General features: G+C 46.4%; 1 pseudogene; it reads right to left on the reverse strand.

Moving 5' to 3' along the window:
• Positions 1-12,171: 12,171 nt before the first annotated feature.
• The window catches only part of LOC123409465, a 37,977-nt pseudogene continuing 32,689 nt past the window's right edge, over positions 12,172-17,459 (reverse strand).

Here is a 17,459-nt window from a genome sequence, read left to right on the forward strand (position 1 = left end):
TGTCGTCTCAACGGATTTAGACGATACCCTATTTAAAGTGAATGCTGCAGTTTCTAATGCGTATCCCCAAAATGATAGCGGTAAGTCGGTGAGAGACATCATAGATCGTACCATATCTAATAAAGTGCGATTACGACGTTCAGACACTCCGTTGCGCTGCGGTGTGCCAGGCGACGTCAGTTGTGAAACGATTCCACACTTCCTTAGGTGGGTGCCAAACTCGTGACTCAAATATTCTCCTCCACGATCAGATCGTAGACATTTAATTTTTCTGTCACGTCGATTCTCGACCTCACTCTGAAATTCCTTGAACTTTTCAAACGTCTCAGATTTGTGCTTCATCAAGTAGATATACCCATACCTACTCAAATCATCGGTGAGAGTGAGAACATAACGATAACCACCGCGAGCTTCAACGTTCATTGGAGCACACACGTCAGTATGTATTATTTCCAATAAGTCGGTTGCTCTCTCCATTATTCCTGAGAATGGAGTCTTAGTCATCTTGCCCATGAGGCACGGTTCGCATGTGTCAAATGATTCAAAGTCAAGAGACTCTAATAGTCCATCAGTATGGAGCTTCTTCATGCGCTTAACGCCGATATGACCAAGGCGGCAGTGCCACAAGTATGTGGGACTATCATTATCAACTTTGCATTTTTGGTACTCACATTATGAATATGTGTAACATCACGATCGAGATTCCTCAAGAATAAACCATTCACCAGCGGAGCATGACCATAAAACATGTCACTCATATAAATAGAACAACAATTATTCTCTGACTTAAATGAGTAGCCGTCTCGCATTAAGAAAGACCCTGATACAATGTTCATGCTTAAAGCTCGTACTAAATAACAATTATTAAGGTTTAAAACTAATCCCGACGGTAGATGTAGAGGTAGCGTGCCGACGGCGATCACATCGACCTTTGAACCATTCCCGACGCGCATCGTCACCTCGTCCTTGGCCAGTCTCCGCTTATTCCGCAGTTCCTGCTTTGAGTTGCAAATGTGAGCAACATCACCGGTATCAAATACCCAGGAGCTACTACGAGCGCTGGTAAGGTACACATCAATAACATGTATATCACATATACCTTTAACGTTGCCGGCCTTCTTGTCCGCTAAGTATTTGGGGCAGTTCCGCTTCGAGTGACCCTTTCCCTTGCAATAGAAGCACTCAGTCTCAGGCTTGGGTCCGTTCTTTTTCTTCTTCCCGGCATCTGGCTTACCGGGTGCGGCAACAGCTTTGCCGTCTTTCTTGAAGTTCTTCTTACCCTTGCCTTTCTTGAAACTAGTGGTCTTGTTGACCATCAACACTTGATGCTCTTTCTTGATTTCTACTTCTGCAGACTTGAGCATCGAGTACAACTCGGGAATGGTCTTCTCCATCCCTTGCATGTTGTAGTTAAGCACAAAGCCCTTTGTAGCTTGGTGGGAGAGACTGGAGGATTCTGTCAATTATAGCATCATCCGGAAGTTCGACTCCAAGTGAAGTCAGACGACCGTGTAACCCAGACATTTTGAGTATGTGCTCACTGACAGAACTGTTCTCCTCCATCTTACAGCTGAAGAACTTGTCGGAGACTTCATATCTCTCGACACGGGCATGAGCTTGAAAAACTAGCTTCAGCTCCTGGAACATCTCATATGCCTCGTGTTGCTCAAAACGCCTTTGGAGCCCCGTTTCTAAATTGTATAACATGCCACACCTGACCAGAGAGTAGTCATCACTCCGAGTTTGCCAGACGTTCAGAATGTCCTGGGCTGCTACGGGAGCGGGAGGGTCACCTAGCGGCGTATCAAGGACATAAGCCTTTTTAGCTGCTTCAAGGATGAGCTTCAAGTTGCGAACCCAGTCCGCATAGTTGCTACCATCATCTTTCAGCTTGTTTTTCTCTAGGAATGCGTTGAAATTGAGGTTGACGTTGGACATCTACAATATTTATAAAGACAACTTTTAGACTAAGTTCATGACAATTAAGTTCATTTAATCAAATTAAGTATGAACTCCCACTTAAACCAACATCCCTCTAGTCATCTAAGTGATACATGATCCATGTTGACTAACCCGTGTCCGATCATCACGTGAGACGGACTAGTCACCATGGTGAGCAACTTCATGCTGATCATATTCAACCATACGACTCATGTTCGACCTTTCGGTCTCTTGTATTCGAGGTCATGTCTGTACATGCTAAGCTTGTCGAGTCAACCTAGGTGTTTCGCGTGTGTAAATATGGCTTACACCCGTTGTATGCGAACGTTAGAATCTATCACACCCGATCATCACGTGGTGCTTCGAGACAACGAACCTTCGCAACGGTGCACACTTAGGGGAATACGTTCTCTAAATTTTAAGAGGGATCATCTTATTATGCTACCGTCGTTCTAAGCAATAAGATGTAAAACATGATAAACATCACAATGCAATCATATAGTGACATGATATGGCCATTATCATCTTTGCTCTTTCGATCTCCATCTTCAGGCATCGCATTATCATCATCGTCACCGGCGTGACACCATGATCTCCATCATCGTGTCTCCGTGAAGTCGTCACGCCAACTACTACTATCACTACTACTATAGCTAACCGTTAGCAATGAAGTAAAAGTAGTAAGCACATGGTGTTGCATCTCATACAATAAAATAAGACAACTCCTATGGCTCCTGCCGGTTGTCATACTCATCGACATGCAAGTCGTGAAACCTATTACAATAACATGATCATCTCATACATCATACATGCAACATCACAACTTTGGCCATATCACAACACATGTGAAACCCTGCAAAAACAAGTTAGACGTCCTCTAATTGTTGTTGCAAGTTTTACGTGGCTGATTTGGGTTTCTAGCAAGAACGCCTTCTTACCTATGTGACAGCCACAACGATGATATGCCAAAGCTATTTACCCTTCATAAGGACCATTTTCATCAAATCCAATCCGACTAGAGTAGGAGAGACAGACACCCGCTAGCCACCTTTATGCACGGTGTGCATGTCTGTCGGTGGAACCAGTCTCACGTAAGCGTACGTGTAAGGTCGGTCCGGGCCGCTTCATCCCACAATACCGCCGGAAAAGAATAAGACTAGTAGCGGCAAGCAAATTTACAAATCATCGCCCACAACTTTTGTGTTCTACTCGTGCATAGAATCTACGCATAGAAAACCTGGCTCGGATGCCACTGTTGGGTAACGTAGCATAAATTCAAATTTTTCCTACGCATATTCAGATCTTCCTATGGAGAGACCAGCAACGAGAGAGGGGTAAGAGCATCTTCATACCTTTGAAGATCGCTAAGCGGAAGCGTTACTAGAAAGCGGTTGATGGAGTCGTACTCGTAGCGATTCTGATCTAGTGCCGAAAAACGGCACCTCCGCGTTCAACACACGTGCAGCCCGATGACGTCTCCCGCACCTTGATCCAGCAAGGAGGAGGGAGAGGTTGGGGAAGAACTCCAGCAACACGACGGCGTGGTGTCGATGGAGAGACGAGGTCTCCCGGCAGGGCTTCGCCAAGCACCGGCGGAGAGGAGGAGGAAGAAGAGCAGGGCTGCGCCGAGAGAGAGGGAAAAACCGTGTGTCTCAATGGCCAAAAGTGCCCGATATATATAGGGGGAGGGGAGAGGGGGTGCCACCCCTAGGGTTCCCACCCTAGGGGGTGCGGCAGCCCCCCAGATGGGAGGTGCGGCGGCCAGAGGGGGGAGGAGGGGGTGGCGCACCATCTGGTGGGCCTTAGGCCCACCTGGCCTAGGGTTTGCCCCCCCTTTTCTCTCCCTTGCGCAATGGGCTGAGTAGGGAGGCGCACCAGCCCACCTAGGGGCTGGTTCCCACCCCCACTTGGCCCACCTTATCTCCTGGGGTCGTTGCCCCCTTCGGTGGTCCCCCGGGGCCACCTCCGGTGGTCCCGGTGGTCCCGGTACGTTACCGGTGATGCCCGAAACACTTCCGGTATCCGAAACCATCCGTCCTATATATCAATCTTTACCTACGGACCATTCCGGAGCTCCTCGTGACGTCCGGGATCTCATCCGGGACTCCGAACAACTTTCAGTAACCTTGTATAACAATTCCCTATAACCCTAGCGTCATCGAACCTTAAGTGTGTAGACCCTACGGGTTTGAGAGACAGGCAGACATGACCGAGACACCTCTGTGGCCAATAACCATCAGCAGGGTCTGGATACCCATGGGGGCTCCCACTTGCTCCACGATGATCTCATCGGATGAACCACGATGTCAAGGATTCAATCAATCCCGTATACGATTCCCTTTGTCTGTTGGTATAGAACTTGCCCGAGATTCGATCGTCGGTATACCTATACCTTGTTCAATCTCGTTACCGGTAAGTCTCTTTACTCGTTCCGTAGCACGTCATCGCGTGACTAACTCCTTAGTCACATTGAGCTCATGATGATGTTCTACCGAGTGGGCCCAGAGATACCTCTCCATCACACGGAGTGACAAATCCCGATCTCGATTCATACCAACCCAACAGACACTTTCGGAGGTACCCATAGTGCACCTTTATAGTCACCCAGTTACGTTGTGACGTTTGATACACCCAAAGCAAGGTATCCGGGAGTTGCACAATCTCACGGTCGAAGGAAAAGATACTTGACATTAGAAAAGCATTAGCATACGAACAATACGATCTAGTGCTAGGCTTAGGATTGGGTCTTGTCCATCACATCATTCTCCCAATGATGTGATCCCGTTATCAATGACATCTAATGCCCTTGATCAGGAAACCATGATCATCAATTGACTAACGAGCTAGCCAACTAGAGGCTTACTAGGGACACATTGTGATCTATTTATTCACACATGTATTACTGTTTCCTGTTAATACAATTATAGCATGAACAATAGACGATTATCATAAACAAGGAAATATGATAATAACCATTTTATTATTGCCTCTGGGGCATATTTCCAACATTGAGAACCTGGTGTTCCTAGAGGCCCGATGCGTGGTCGATCACACGTACTACGACAAGTCCTCCAACGGTGGAGCTGGTTCACGTACCACGAGCACCCTCCACGACAAGCAGGTTCCAGTAGTGCAAAGTTGACCTGCTACTGCTATCCATACCGCCCTACTTGCAAAATAAGTTTATCTAATGCCTCAACGGGTATTAAAACTCTATGTATAACATTGTCTCGTGATGCCCTATGCATGTCAATTGCAGTTTGCAAACATTCATTCGCCAAAGAAATCATGGTATTTTGTTATATCTATTTTCTCATATTGATTCTTCATGCTATAAATCCATAGAAGAAACAAAGCAGATTGATTAAATACCACTATAAGCAGGTTTTCTCAAATCCTGTTACAATTAAAATTCACCTACGGTGTCCTCTCTACTAAGTGAGCCTGAAATTTTGCAGCAAAGAATAATCAAGAAATTTGCAGCATAATGTATAAACAAATTAGAGAGGATAGAAAATGGGAAAGAACTTTCTCAAAAAAATACGTAGGTGAAGCCAATAGGAGAAGTGCAATTTCAGCCAGAACATTACTTATATAACCTTTATGCATCCAGGAAAATATGAACGTGAAGAGAACACCTTAAATTAGTTAAGGGATAAGTGCTCTGAAAGCTACAGTAACCTCGCAGAATATGACCACAATTCAGGAACTGCGAATATGTTAAAATAATCGAGTATATATTTTCCACACATGGATCAGTAGTTCTCAGTGGATTTTCTTTCACTTTTATCAGTAGTTTCGTGAGGCTTGTGGTGATCAAGGTTTGAAGACTGAGCTTTGAAAGCCAAATCTGATGTCCAGTCTACATTTGCGGGTGACAAAAACATTCTACTTTTACAGCAGCAGGTTATTTTACTTTTTGTCCATCGTTCATGCATGTGTTCTAAAAGTTACTACAAGCTTGGTTTTGTATCTCTGTAATATGTATATAAATATTCGCTTTGTTTTTGGAGGACGAGATGAATGCTCCTGCTGGGTATAACGCTCTTGATCATATTTTGGCGTCACCGGCCAGAGAAGCCAAAATGAAGAGTCATGACTAGCTCTATCTTCTCGCAGTGACGATGGCCTTCCTCTAACAAGTTTGGTGTCTCAACCGGCACACACGCTGCGAAAGCAAGTCTAAGCCTGAGAAACCGTATCGTTTGGTACAGGGAATTTGTTCGCTAATGATTTTGAGTTGAATATTGCTTCATTGCACTGTATTATATCCATCAACAATCTTACAATAATCCTTGCTTGCATGCTTGTAGGAATCCATGAGATACCCAATTGATGTTGTCTACATAGGACGCTTGTGGCTGCTGTTCGGATTGTGGTCCGGTTGGTTGTGGTGGTGGTGGTGGTGGGAGGGGTGGGGGGTATGGTGGAGCGGCGTAGGAATGATTCCGACTAGGTCGCGGCCGGTCGCCGGTACCATCGCTTCTTGGAGAGGGGCAACGAATGAGGGTGCAAGAGGTTGTTCGGGACGGCGGTCGCGGAGGACATGATCAATGGAACATGCTAGCGAGGTGGGCATACTACGAGTATGACTGTGGATTTGAAAAGTAACGGGAGGGAAGGGGATGAGGTGGTTCCGGGGAAAGGAGGAGCCTGCGGTCAAATACACAATTTCCCTCACTGGGTAAAGAGGTCAATCTCTTTCAAAATATAATAGCTGAGGTATGTATCAATGTCTAAAGGTTAAAAAAGAACCAGGTTACACCATATGTTTCATGTTGCTCGCCTTGGTGTTGATGAGGAGTTCAAAATTCTTAGTGAGACTATAAAGGACATTGACGGTGCAAGGATGGAACGCAAAAAGTGTGTGTGTGTGTGTGTGTGTGTGTGTGTGTGCGCGCGCGCGCGCGCGCATTTTACCGAAATGTCACGCGACATTTGTGTCTACATATGAGAGTTCCTTTCAGTTTTCTATCAGAAACATTTTCTTTAAAAGATATGCTCGACACTCATCTTCTCTTTGTTTATCGCTCCATAGGATTACGAAAAAGTTCATCTGCGTGTAACTTCCAGGTTCTTGAAGGCTGCCCACTCACTGACCGGAACAAGGTGAAAGTCGTGGAATTTTTGCTTTAACCGACTGGACGAAGATGAAAAAACTGATGTAGATGCGTTCAATTTAACCCATGTCTCTGGTATGATTGCTTAACATGTGAATCACATAAGACAATTCTTTCAAGTTGTGACCTGCATTGTGGTGTCTCCGTTCATCAAGTTCTGAACACCAGCTCCGGTGAAATGAAGTGTTCATCCAGCCATACTCCTAGGTGGCTTTCTTTGGTCTGCTTCTTATTGTGTAGTTAGTGGTTATGTGCCTCATCATCTGATATTTCTAAAGTAGTTACTGAAAACAATTGGAGGACAAAGCTTTGATTCTTGTTGTAGTTGAAGATTCAAAGTTGCAAGGCAGGCATCGTCAATAGGGATAAGAAACGATAGAAGATTTATCAAACCAGGTATGGGCTTGGTGAAGTACCGAATCATTGTGGAGGATCTCAGCTAATCAGACCATACACCCAAAATTAATTTAACTTGCTTTTAAATGTTCTGGGGGCATGTGATGTTGATATGCTAGACTGTAGTTCACATTTGGTTGATGGAGGTTTGATGGTTCGTACATATGTTGTTAATTCATGTCATTTCCTGTGTTGCTAGAGGTCAAGCTAATTTGACATGCTAATGTAATATGCAACACATGACATTCGGTTTAAGTGAAGTAAACAATGTTGTAGTGAAACGATTACTTGATAAATTTAATTCAGTAAGTATATAATTTACATTAGCATTTTATTCTTATGTGATGTAATATATGATCTTATGGATTGAAGTATTTGATAGCTTCGAAATAACTTCAAGATTTTGCCACGTGCTCTCAAACAACCGAGTCTTAAAATTTGGTGGCCAGTTGCTGCTATCTCTACTCTGCTTTGTCATTTCGTAATGACAATACAAAATCTTCATTGCTGCCCAGATGGAATTCTAACTGAATTTGTTATTCAGTGGGCAAATCCAATATTTTTTTGTACAGTATTTGTATGTTCCAGGATAATTTGGTGGCAAAAGAGCTACATCGTTTCTCACTAGACCAAGAAACAATATTAAGGGTTACCTTTCGTTTATATATGTACCATTTACTTATCTATATTTAGTATTCCTGTCATTTCCTCACATCAGAAATATCTAACAGCCGGATAGGTCTAGTCCAGCCGAGACACATGTATTCGAGTCCAACATATATAGTCCAGTCACACATGCTCTAACGTGATTTCACAAGTGGCAACTAGGCCGGCAATGGTATGTCCGTAAAGAAGAGCAACAGCTAAAGGAAACCAATCAGCAGGTGAGAATGAGATAGAATTTTCAGTGCCAGACAACTATTGCGCTGTAGAGAAGTGGAGTAACATTCATGGTACTGCTATTGTTAATCGAAACATCTTTTTTTGTTAACATGATACCCACTAACGTGTGCATATGCATTTTTCTCCTGTAGTCCTAGAGGGATAAAGATATGCACAATTACAATGGAGGTGACAAGCCAAAATGTGAGAATTGAAGCAATATATTCCCTTCCCAGTTCTTCTTTGCAAAGGACCAATCCTCATTCATGTTGTCTTAACTAGACGATGCCCCACGCGTTGCGACGGAAACCTTGTTAAAAATGTATGGATAAATGATAGAAGACTAAAATTAATGCAAAAACAAAAAGATGCATGTGGTCGTATGTTTTGCATGAAGAGATTAATGGAAAAAGTAATTTATGACTTCATGCATGACTTGATGATGTGGCATTGTTGCAGGTCGGTGGCGGTGGGTCTGGAGATGCAGATGCCCCTGCATAGCGTGGTGCCAATGGCACTCGTGGGATCCTTCATCACCCAAGGTAAACCTGCATTTGACTTCCTTTCTTATTCTCCTCATGTTTTGTTGGTTGTTACCTACCACTAGATTGGATGTTTGTTCGCTGGATGTATATAGTAAATTTTGATGAGCTATTTTCGACTAATGAGGTTTGTGGGGTCAATAAGTATGGCACAAACTGTGTTGATCTTGAACGCATGTATGCTTTCTCAAATTGGATTGATTTGCCGGCGTCGAGATAGTGTGCACCAGCGGGCGTAGCTTCGCTTACATCAACTTCCACTGTCCCTCCCCTAAGGTCGTGACCAAGTTATTCTCCACCATAAGCATCCACCACCCCATCAACAATCTCAATGTAACTATTTTTCTACCCTTCGGCAGCAATTAATAGTAACAAATTGGGATTTTGTTGATTATCCGCATTAGCCGTGTGTGTTCTGTGGTTTGAATGGAGAATTTTGTGTTAGGCGAGTAGAGCTTTACCAACTTAATAACAGAGGATGGTGCTTGCAGTTGCTGTGGGTGTTGATGGTTCCCATGTCTTGGTTCCTTGGAATGGCGATTCAAGAAACATCATGTGTTCATGGACCATAGGGTGATTGACCAAGCCAAGTGAATTAATTCTCACAGTTCATCAGTATTGCAATTTTATGGTGGGAGCGTCTCCCCAGAAATCTCTACTCCTAAGGTAACCATTTTTTTCTCCATGCATATGATTCTCCAACTTCCTGATTCATTATTTGTACAAACCACTAATGATGTTGTTGGGCCTCTGAACCACTGTGTTGATTATCTATGTTTTGCTTGAATATCTCAGAATGTACGAATTCCAGCATTTGAAAAGTTGAACAACACAATGTTACTGAAAAGATGTTGGATTGCTTGAGGAATACGGATAAATAGTTTTGAATTATTTTGTAGCGAGACAGATGCACCTGGTGTTGTCTACCTTATCCAACACCTATTGATAATGTCAACAAGGTACAATATTGTTATGGAAAATCCTTAAGAAACTAATTCCACCATTGTGTGATTTGCTGACACATCTCATGTTATCGCTATTAATAAAGGTTTTTTGTTATAAGTTTTACCGTGAGACTAGGGATCTTTTGTTTTCAAAACAATAGACTCATGCATAGTTAATTTGACTTGAATGAAGCAGGTATTCTGATTCCATCTTTTTATTTGCTTCCATGCACAAAGGCCACTTGATCTTGGTAACCTTCAGGAGATTGTTGTAAGAACTGTACGAGTATGTGAACGTGAGAAATCAAGCTCTCCCATATGAACAGTCCTTGTGTCGTTGGATATGACCCAACAAGCAATATGATTACCATGTGAATGAAGTGAAAGACAACATTCCTGATGTTTGTGTTCATCAATATCTCAAACGCATAAGTATGTTTTAGTTTGTAACAGATAATTATCATTGGTCTTTTTATATACATAGTTGATTACATTGCAAATGGACTGAAATTCAATTTTTATATACATGCCAAATTTTGGCATTGATCTCTTTATATGCATTATTTCTAGATCCAATCGACCACAGCAATAATGCAGGTCGCGACCGGGGCGCTAAGCCCCCTCCTCCGCAAGCTCAGCGAGCTGCTCGCGGTCGAGTTCACCCTCAGCAGCCGCGTGAAGAAGGGCATCCAGTCCCTCACCACGGAGCTGGAGATGATGTACGTCCGTCGGCAGGTCCGGGTCTGGGCGGCCAAGGTCCGGGAGCTCTCAAACAACATGGAGGACGCCGTGGACGCCTACATGGTCCGCCTGTACGACGGCAGCCATGGCGACCTCGGCCCCAACAACCTCAAGAACAGGGTCAACAAGTTCTTCAAGCGGACCAAGAAGCTGTTCAGCAAGGGCAAGGCTCAGCATCAGATCTTCGGCGCCATCCAAGACGCCTAGGAGCTCACCAAGGAGCTAGGTGAGCTCGGCGGCGTTGAGCGCCAAAGAGGCGAAACTGGTGGAGCTCCATCTGGACCTCAACCTTCTTCCTCTGCTGGCGGCGGTGAGGCCCCGCCCCTCTTCTCCCCCTACCCGCCCCCGCCAGTCTTCTCCCCGTCCAGCCTCCACTTCACGGAGCGCCGCCATCAGACTGCCGCGGACGGGCAAGGAACAACACGAGAAGGTGAATTACGCTAGAGATGGCCGGAGGTGGAGGATGCCGGGATATGGAGGACGGTGGAGAGATGGGATCCGGGGGGAAGGGGCGGCGTGCGGCGGCGAAGGATTAGGCCGGCGGCGCACTGTGAGGCGGGGCATGGAGGTGGAGATTGGATTAGGAGCATCGTGCGGGTGTTTTTTTTTGCCCGTACCGATCCGCGTGCCCCACGCCTCGTCTGTTAATAACGAAACGTTATGTCAGTGAAAACAGGAATGTGGGTTAATTATCATAAAATATGAGGTTTTTTTTGCAAAAACGGCGGCGGCGGGTTTTCTGACAGAAGCGCTAGCCTCTTTATTATTAGGTAAAGATTTTAACGGGTACTACGGCGGGCTTTCACCTGCTTGAGCTATATGCATTATCTTTATATATGTAAAATCGGGAAAGGAAAAAGCCCGTGGGAACGCACGGGCGTTCTACTAGTTTTGATAACAGATCAGTGGTAATTTTCGGTAATACTTATAATTAGATCATGTCTGTCATTAGCCTAGACCTTTTTTTTTCAGCTTAGCGTAGACGATTTAATTAGGCAAACGATACGTCATTTATAATTGGCTGAAACTCTGTACCGTGCCCCCGCCCTGCTACGCACCTGTGCCGTGGCATGTTTTTTTTTTTTAAACCTCCGTGCCGTGGCATGCTTGATACCTCGAGCAAGTTCATGGTCTCTCGATCTAAAAAAGAAAAGCTGGTGGCCCTGGTCTTTCTTCCTGGGCCGTAGAGTGGCATATAGATGATTCAAAAAATAAATAGCTGGTGGCCCGAAGATGACGACGGCCCAGACTAGGAACGAATTAACCGCAGCGCTGGTATCCCCAAGTTTAGTACCACCTTGCTCGGTTAAGTAGGTTAAATGCGGCTTAACTAGTCCGCTGCTGAGCTCTCCATCGCCGAGGACGCAAAGCTCAGCTCTGCCGAGGCAAAAAGCAGTCGCTACGTGCTTCTGGCTGGGCCTGTCCTGTCGGCCTGTTACCCTTGGTCACCCTCGCTGTGTGTTGGGGGTTAGAAGTACGGTGCGACGTCAGTCTTTTTTTCGTTTTAATTTTTTTTCCCATTTTTCATGCTCTGTATTATCTATTTTTATATATTTTTCATTTTCATGCTTCATGCTTTTGGTAGAAGTGTACATCTAGGTCTGCTCAAACGTCCGGCTTGAAGATCTCCGCCGCGCGGGTGTTCGGGCCGCGGCTCGAGAAGGACGCCATTCTAGGGGAAGGAGGCGTCGGGCCGACCACGGTGCCCCGGAACACGATCGTCGCGGTAGGCGATGCCTGCGCCCTGATGTACATCTTGATCTTCTCGCCGACGGCGAATGGGACGCCCGTGGCGGGGAGGACATGGGGCGTGGTGATGGACTGCTCACCGTACACTACGTCGCTAATGCGGATTGCTCCGGCACCACCGGCGAGCTTGACGGCGTGTCCTTTCGCAGCCCGGCCGACCATGTTGGGGTCGCACAAGACGATCTTCCCGGCCACCATGGTCGCGTTCAGCTACCCGACTTGGCACACATTCGAGCCCATGTCCTTGCCGAGGACCAGTGGTATCTTGGTCGAGCCCAGTGGCTGGCCCGCGTAGAGAGAAGTACCCGTGAAGGTCTCGCTGTTGCCGAGAACGACGTCGGCTGGGAACTGGCGGTTGAGGGTGGATGCGCCGACCGTCAAGAACCATGGCGCGACGTTGACGGCGGTGGACTCTCGGGTCCGGAGTTTCCCGCGGAAGCGGAGACGACGATGCCCTTGCTGACGGCGTGGAATGCGCCCACGGCGGTCGTATTGCCATAAAATTCCGGGGCCTTGCCGACGGCGCCGAGCGAGACGGAGATAACGTCGACACCGTCCGCGGTGGCCTCATCAAACGCGGCGAGGATGTCAGAGCTCGCGCACCCTTTCCAGCACACTTTGTAGACGGCAATGCGCGCGCCCGGGGCCATGCCGACGGCTTTTCCTCTGGCATAGTCGTAGAAGGCCACGTCGGCAACAGCAGAGCCGCCGACGGTGGAGGAGGTGTGGGTGCCATGCCCGTTGGTGTCGAGCGGCGACTCCGAGTCCTCACCGAGTGGACGGCCGAGTGCAGCCTCCTGACCCTTGTGAAAGAACTTGGCTCCGACGAGTTTGTTGTTGCAGAGCGCGAGACGCACCCACCGCGGAACTTGACGGGCGGCAACGGCGGCAGCGACGGGTCGGCCGCGAAGGACGCGTGGCCTTCCGGGTACACGCCGGTGTCGATGACCCCGATGACGACGTCGGTGGCGCCGTTGGACGCCGGGAGCAGCCGGAGGACGGCGAGAGGCCGAGGAAGGACGGCGTGAGGGTGGTGTGCAGCTCCTGCATCACGTCGGGCACGACGGCGAGCACGGAGCCCGAGAACGCGAGGCGCGCCGCGAAGCCGGTGGCGGCGTGGGAGTAGGAGTAGAACACCCTCGGTGCCGGGCTCGACATCTCGACGGGGATGTGGTCACGCAGGAACGAGCCGTACGCACGGAGGTCAGCAGGCCTCTGCGCGGCAGCCGTGGGGCGTGCGTGGGGATTTTTTTTCCTTAGGACGAAACGGTACAGCGCCTTATCCACTAGTGCTGACAGGTGGGTCCTTCCTGACAAGCGGGGCCAGGATGACGTGGCATACGGGGGAGTACGCGGTACGTGGGGTGGTGTATAGCCGGTACTGTGGTTTCAAGTTTAAGGACTGTATTGAAGACGTATTTTCGTGTACCGGGATCGTAATGGAGCACTTCGCAAGTTCCAGGACTGACTTGGACCGCACCAGCAACTACCAGGAGCAAATGTGCAATTATCTCAAGATTAAGTGAACGCACTTGTCTTCAAGTGGACGCATCGACCTGCGGCGGCAGCCTCCATCTGACAACAGGCTTGAAAGAATTCATTAGAGAGGTGTAGGAGAGAAGATGCAGAGGATGATGTGATGTGCGTGGAGATGGCGGCTTGATAAGGCTGGGTGATGGAGGTGCTGAGGACAGCCGCGGCGTGCCAAAGAGATTGGGAGAAGTTGATAGATGAGATATTACATTGAAGGAAGGATAGCTATATCTAGAGTCTGGACTACTCACGGCAGAAAAAAAGTATGATGAATAGTATGAGTATTTGTTTAGTTTTTTGCGTGAGGAGGAGATGACGCTCAGTTTTTTTTAGGCAAAGACCAAGAGGAGGAGGACTCACCACCGTGGTATAGGAGAGCAGGACTCTTTTATTTATGGGAAAAGATTAACTTTTATTGGTTGATCGCGCGCGGCCGTCCGTCGATTCCGTGGCCGTTTGATCGTGTGTTGATCAGACGGTGACAACGTCCTCGTGTCTGCCGTAGTCATTTTCATTTTTCTGCAACTCACCTGTTGTTTCAGGACAAACATTCCTAATACTGAATAATAGTAGGGGTGTTTCGGGGCTCGTCTGGTTAGGAAGACGAACTGCTGGATTTGGGTTTTTTTCTGCAACATCTTCATTGTTGCAAGAAAAAATTATGCAACATCAGTTATGTTGCAGAACATTTTTCGTAAAACCAACGTAAAGTTAAAAAAATCTGCAACATTAGCTTTGTTGCAGAAAAATTCCTGCAGTGATATCTATGTTGCAAAAGCTCCGCAACACGGTCCCTGTTGCAAACATCCGAACGCAACATTATGCTTGTTGCAAAAGCTGTCAGCTCAATCTGTCGATCATCCCGTATTAAATCTTTGTGACAGAAAAAAGTTTATAGCGATCTGCAGGTCCGTCGGGGCCGAAACAAAGCGGTTGATTCCGCAACTGGTTTGTTGTTTCGGGAATTAATGTATCGAAGGAGACGATCGAACTGCGTGTCGAGAGTTAGATCGGATGGCTGTTGGCGACTGCGCAGGCAGAGATCTGATGATTATCGTGATGATATATGTTTTATTAGATATCTACCGGTGGAAGTCCCCTTTATTTATCCTTCTTTTTTCCTTTTTCTATGGGAAAAGATTACGTTCCACCGGCTGATCCGTTTGATCCATCCGCCGCCTGCTCGTCCATTAGATCTCGCCTCGATCACGAATCATTTTTCGAAACTGGCTCGTTGTTTCAGAAACTAAAGCGTTGTTTTAGGACGGGGGCTGAAGCTGGAGCACTCCAGGTTCCTCGTCGTGGCTCCTCTGCTACCAGGGACGAGCCTGCCGGAGTCCGGCGAACCGTCACCGCCGTCGGTCCTCACCCGCTCGCCGGATCCCCACCTCGCCGACGAGATCTAGCCCCTCGCCGGATCCCCACCTCGCCGACGAGATCTAGCCCCTCGCCGGATCCCCACCTCACCGGATCGCCGGATCCCCACCTCGCCCGGCGAACGAGGAGGTGTGCGGCGCGGACGCCGGCGATCTCCCGCCGCCGGGAGCTTCTCTGCCTCGCTGGAGATGTGTCCCTGCTCGCGCGCTCGACTCTCCGTTGAGCATGGATCCCGGTTGCAACATGACTTTCGTTGCAAAAATTCCTGAAACTCGACCGTTGTTGCAAAAAATTCTTCCGTAAAAATACTTATGTTACAGAAAGACGAAGAAAAAAGTAATTCTGCAACAAGCCAATTGTTTCTGAAACTCGACCATTGTTTCAGGAATTAACGGATCCAAAGTTTATTTCTTGCAACAAAGCGAAAGTTTCCGCAACTCGAGGGTCGTTTCAGGAAATAACTACTGACCATGCGGCAGGAATGTGGGGCGTTAGATCGGCATCCGACGGCTAGCTAGGTGACGGATAATTTTTAAAAATCATCCGGCGAACGCGTAGCGTTCTTCTTTTTCTATGTGAAGCTTTACTTTATTTAAACAAACGTGATGCTACCGATCCAGGATTTTCTTCGTATTTTATTTTGGTGTGAGGCTTTACTTTTTTTTCTAACTAACGTGTGGCTTTACTTTTTATTTCCTGGGAACGGATTGAGGCTTTATTTATTTTATATACCACTAATCTTAGACGTGTCAGATGCATTTTTTTATGAGATAGGACAATCTGTGTTACGCTGGTTTTCATTTTATCCTATACGTAAACTCTACAATCCAACGATGTAATTAATGTTAATGATGTGGATTAATGAGAGTATCTGAAAGGTGCCTCCAATTAGTAAATAGATAGATAGATAGAAGAAGGAGATTATGCTTGTATCAGGAATTATATTTGCATCTATCAGCACGCCAATCAAGACACAAACCATTTGTGTTTTATAAGAAAACTAAGCATTCATGAAGGTAAAATAAAATTATCAATATACTCTGTGCATACAATGCTTCATGGAGCAGACATGAAACGTCGCATAAACTGCTGAAACTTATTTTTCTGGAACAACAATACAGAGTGTTCACTACTGATTTGCACATACTTTGCAATTAGCAAAAAGCTTCATCAAGTATGTCCAGCTCCTGCCGTTCTGACAGCAGCATTGTTCCCTCTATCCTAAATTCATTATCAAAAATAATAAATGAAAAAAATCATCACGGTGCACAGGCAGTGTCGCTCCTTCCAGGAACCTAAAATACCTTATTTCTCAACATTTTTCAGCTGGCCCTCACTAAGATACTAAAATCGTATCTTCCTCTTTCTCACTTAAACATTAAAACCATTTTGAACATATATGACCCATAACATAAATCTTAATGCACTTCAACAAATCAAGAAATTGAGAATAGTACGAATATCAGCAGGAGATTGTCTACAAGTTTCATGTAGGTGCTACAACCAAATTTCTCATACAGAATTTGAAATGAGCATCTGAGCTACTATTGGATATGTGGCAGTCAACTGAGATCTACCCTTGCAGCAAGAAGGAATCAAACAGACGTGGATCCAATAAAATAAGTATTCTTTCCCTTTCCTCCTCCAACTCCCATTTTCCTGTCCATGATTAATCCATGAACCAATCGGTCGGTAACAAAGTATACTAAATCGATTTGGTCGCATGCAACTATGCGTTTGCAACAAAGGGGAAGGCAACATCCATGGGGTAGAGATATAGTTAACCGGAATTTAACACTACTTTGAAACCATATCATTTTAGGTAGGATATGCACAAATGCGAAGTGATAACATCACAAAAAGAATGTACGACATTCTCTAATCTCTACTCCTAAAGGGACAGTTGGTAGCCGTCGCTCACCGGTCTTTTTTCGTCCATCATTCCATCATTGTTTGGTTTATTTTCGTCTCCCACCTTCACGAAATAAAATCTGCCGCAAAAACAACCAGCCCCCGCACAAGAGTAACCTTGGTTCAGGCTCTAGCCCCTCGCTACGAAAAAAACCAGCACACCCACGCGAAAAAAAACTCCACATCTACAGCAAGGGATCGTAGCTAGGGATCCCTCGATCGCATATCACCGCCGCCGCCACAATACATGGACGCACAACGCCTCCTTACGCCGCCGTCGTCATCATCGCTTCCCCTTGGATCGCCGCCGTCATCAACGGCGT

Source organism: Hordeum vulgare, chromosome 7H (assembly GCF_904849725.1).
Source record: "Hordeum vulgare subsp. vulgare chromosome 7H, MorexV3_pseudomolecules_assembly, whole genome shotgun sequence".
Classification (NCBI taxonomy): Eukaryota; Viridiplantae; Streptophyta; class Magnoliopsida; order Poales; family Poaceae; genus Hordeum; species Hordeum vulgare.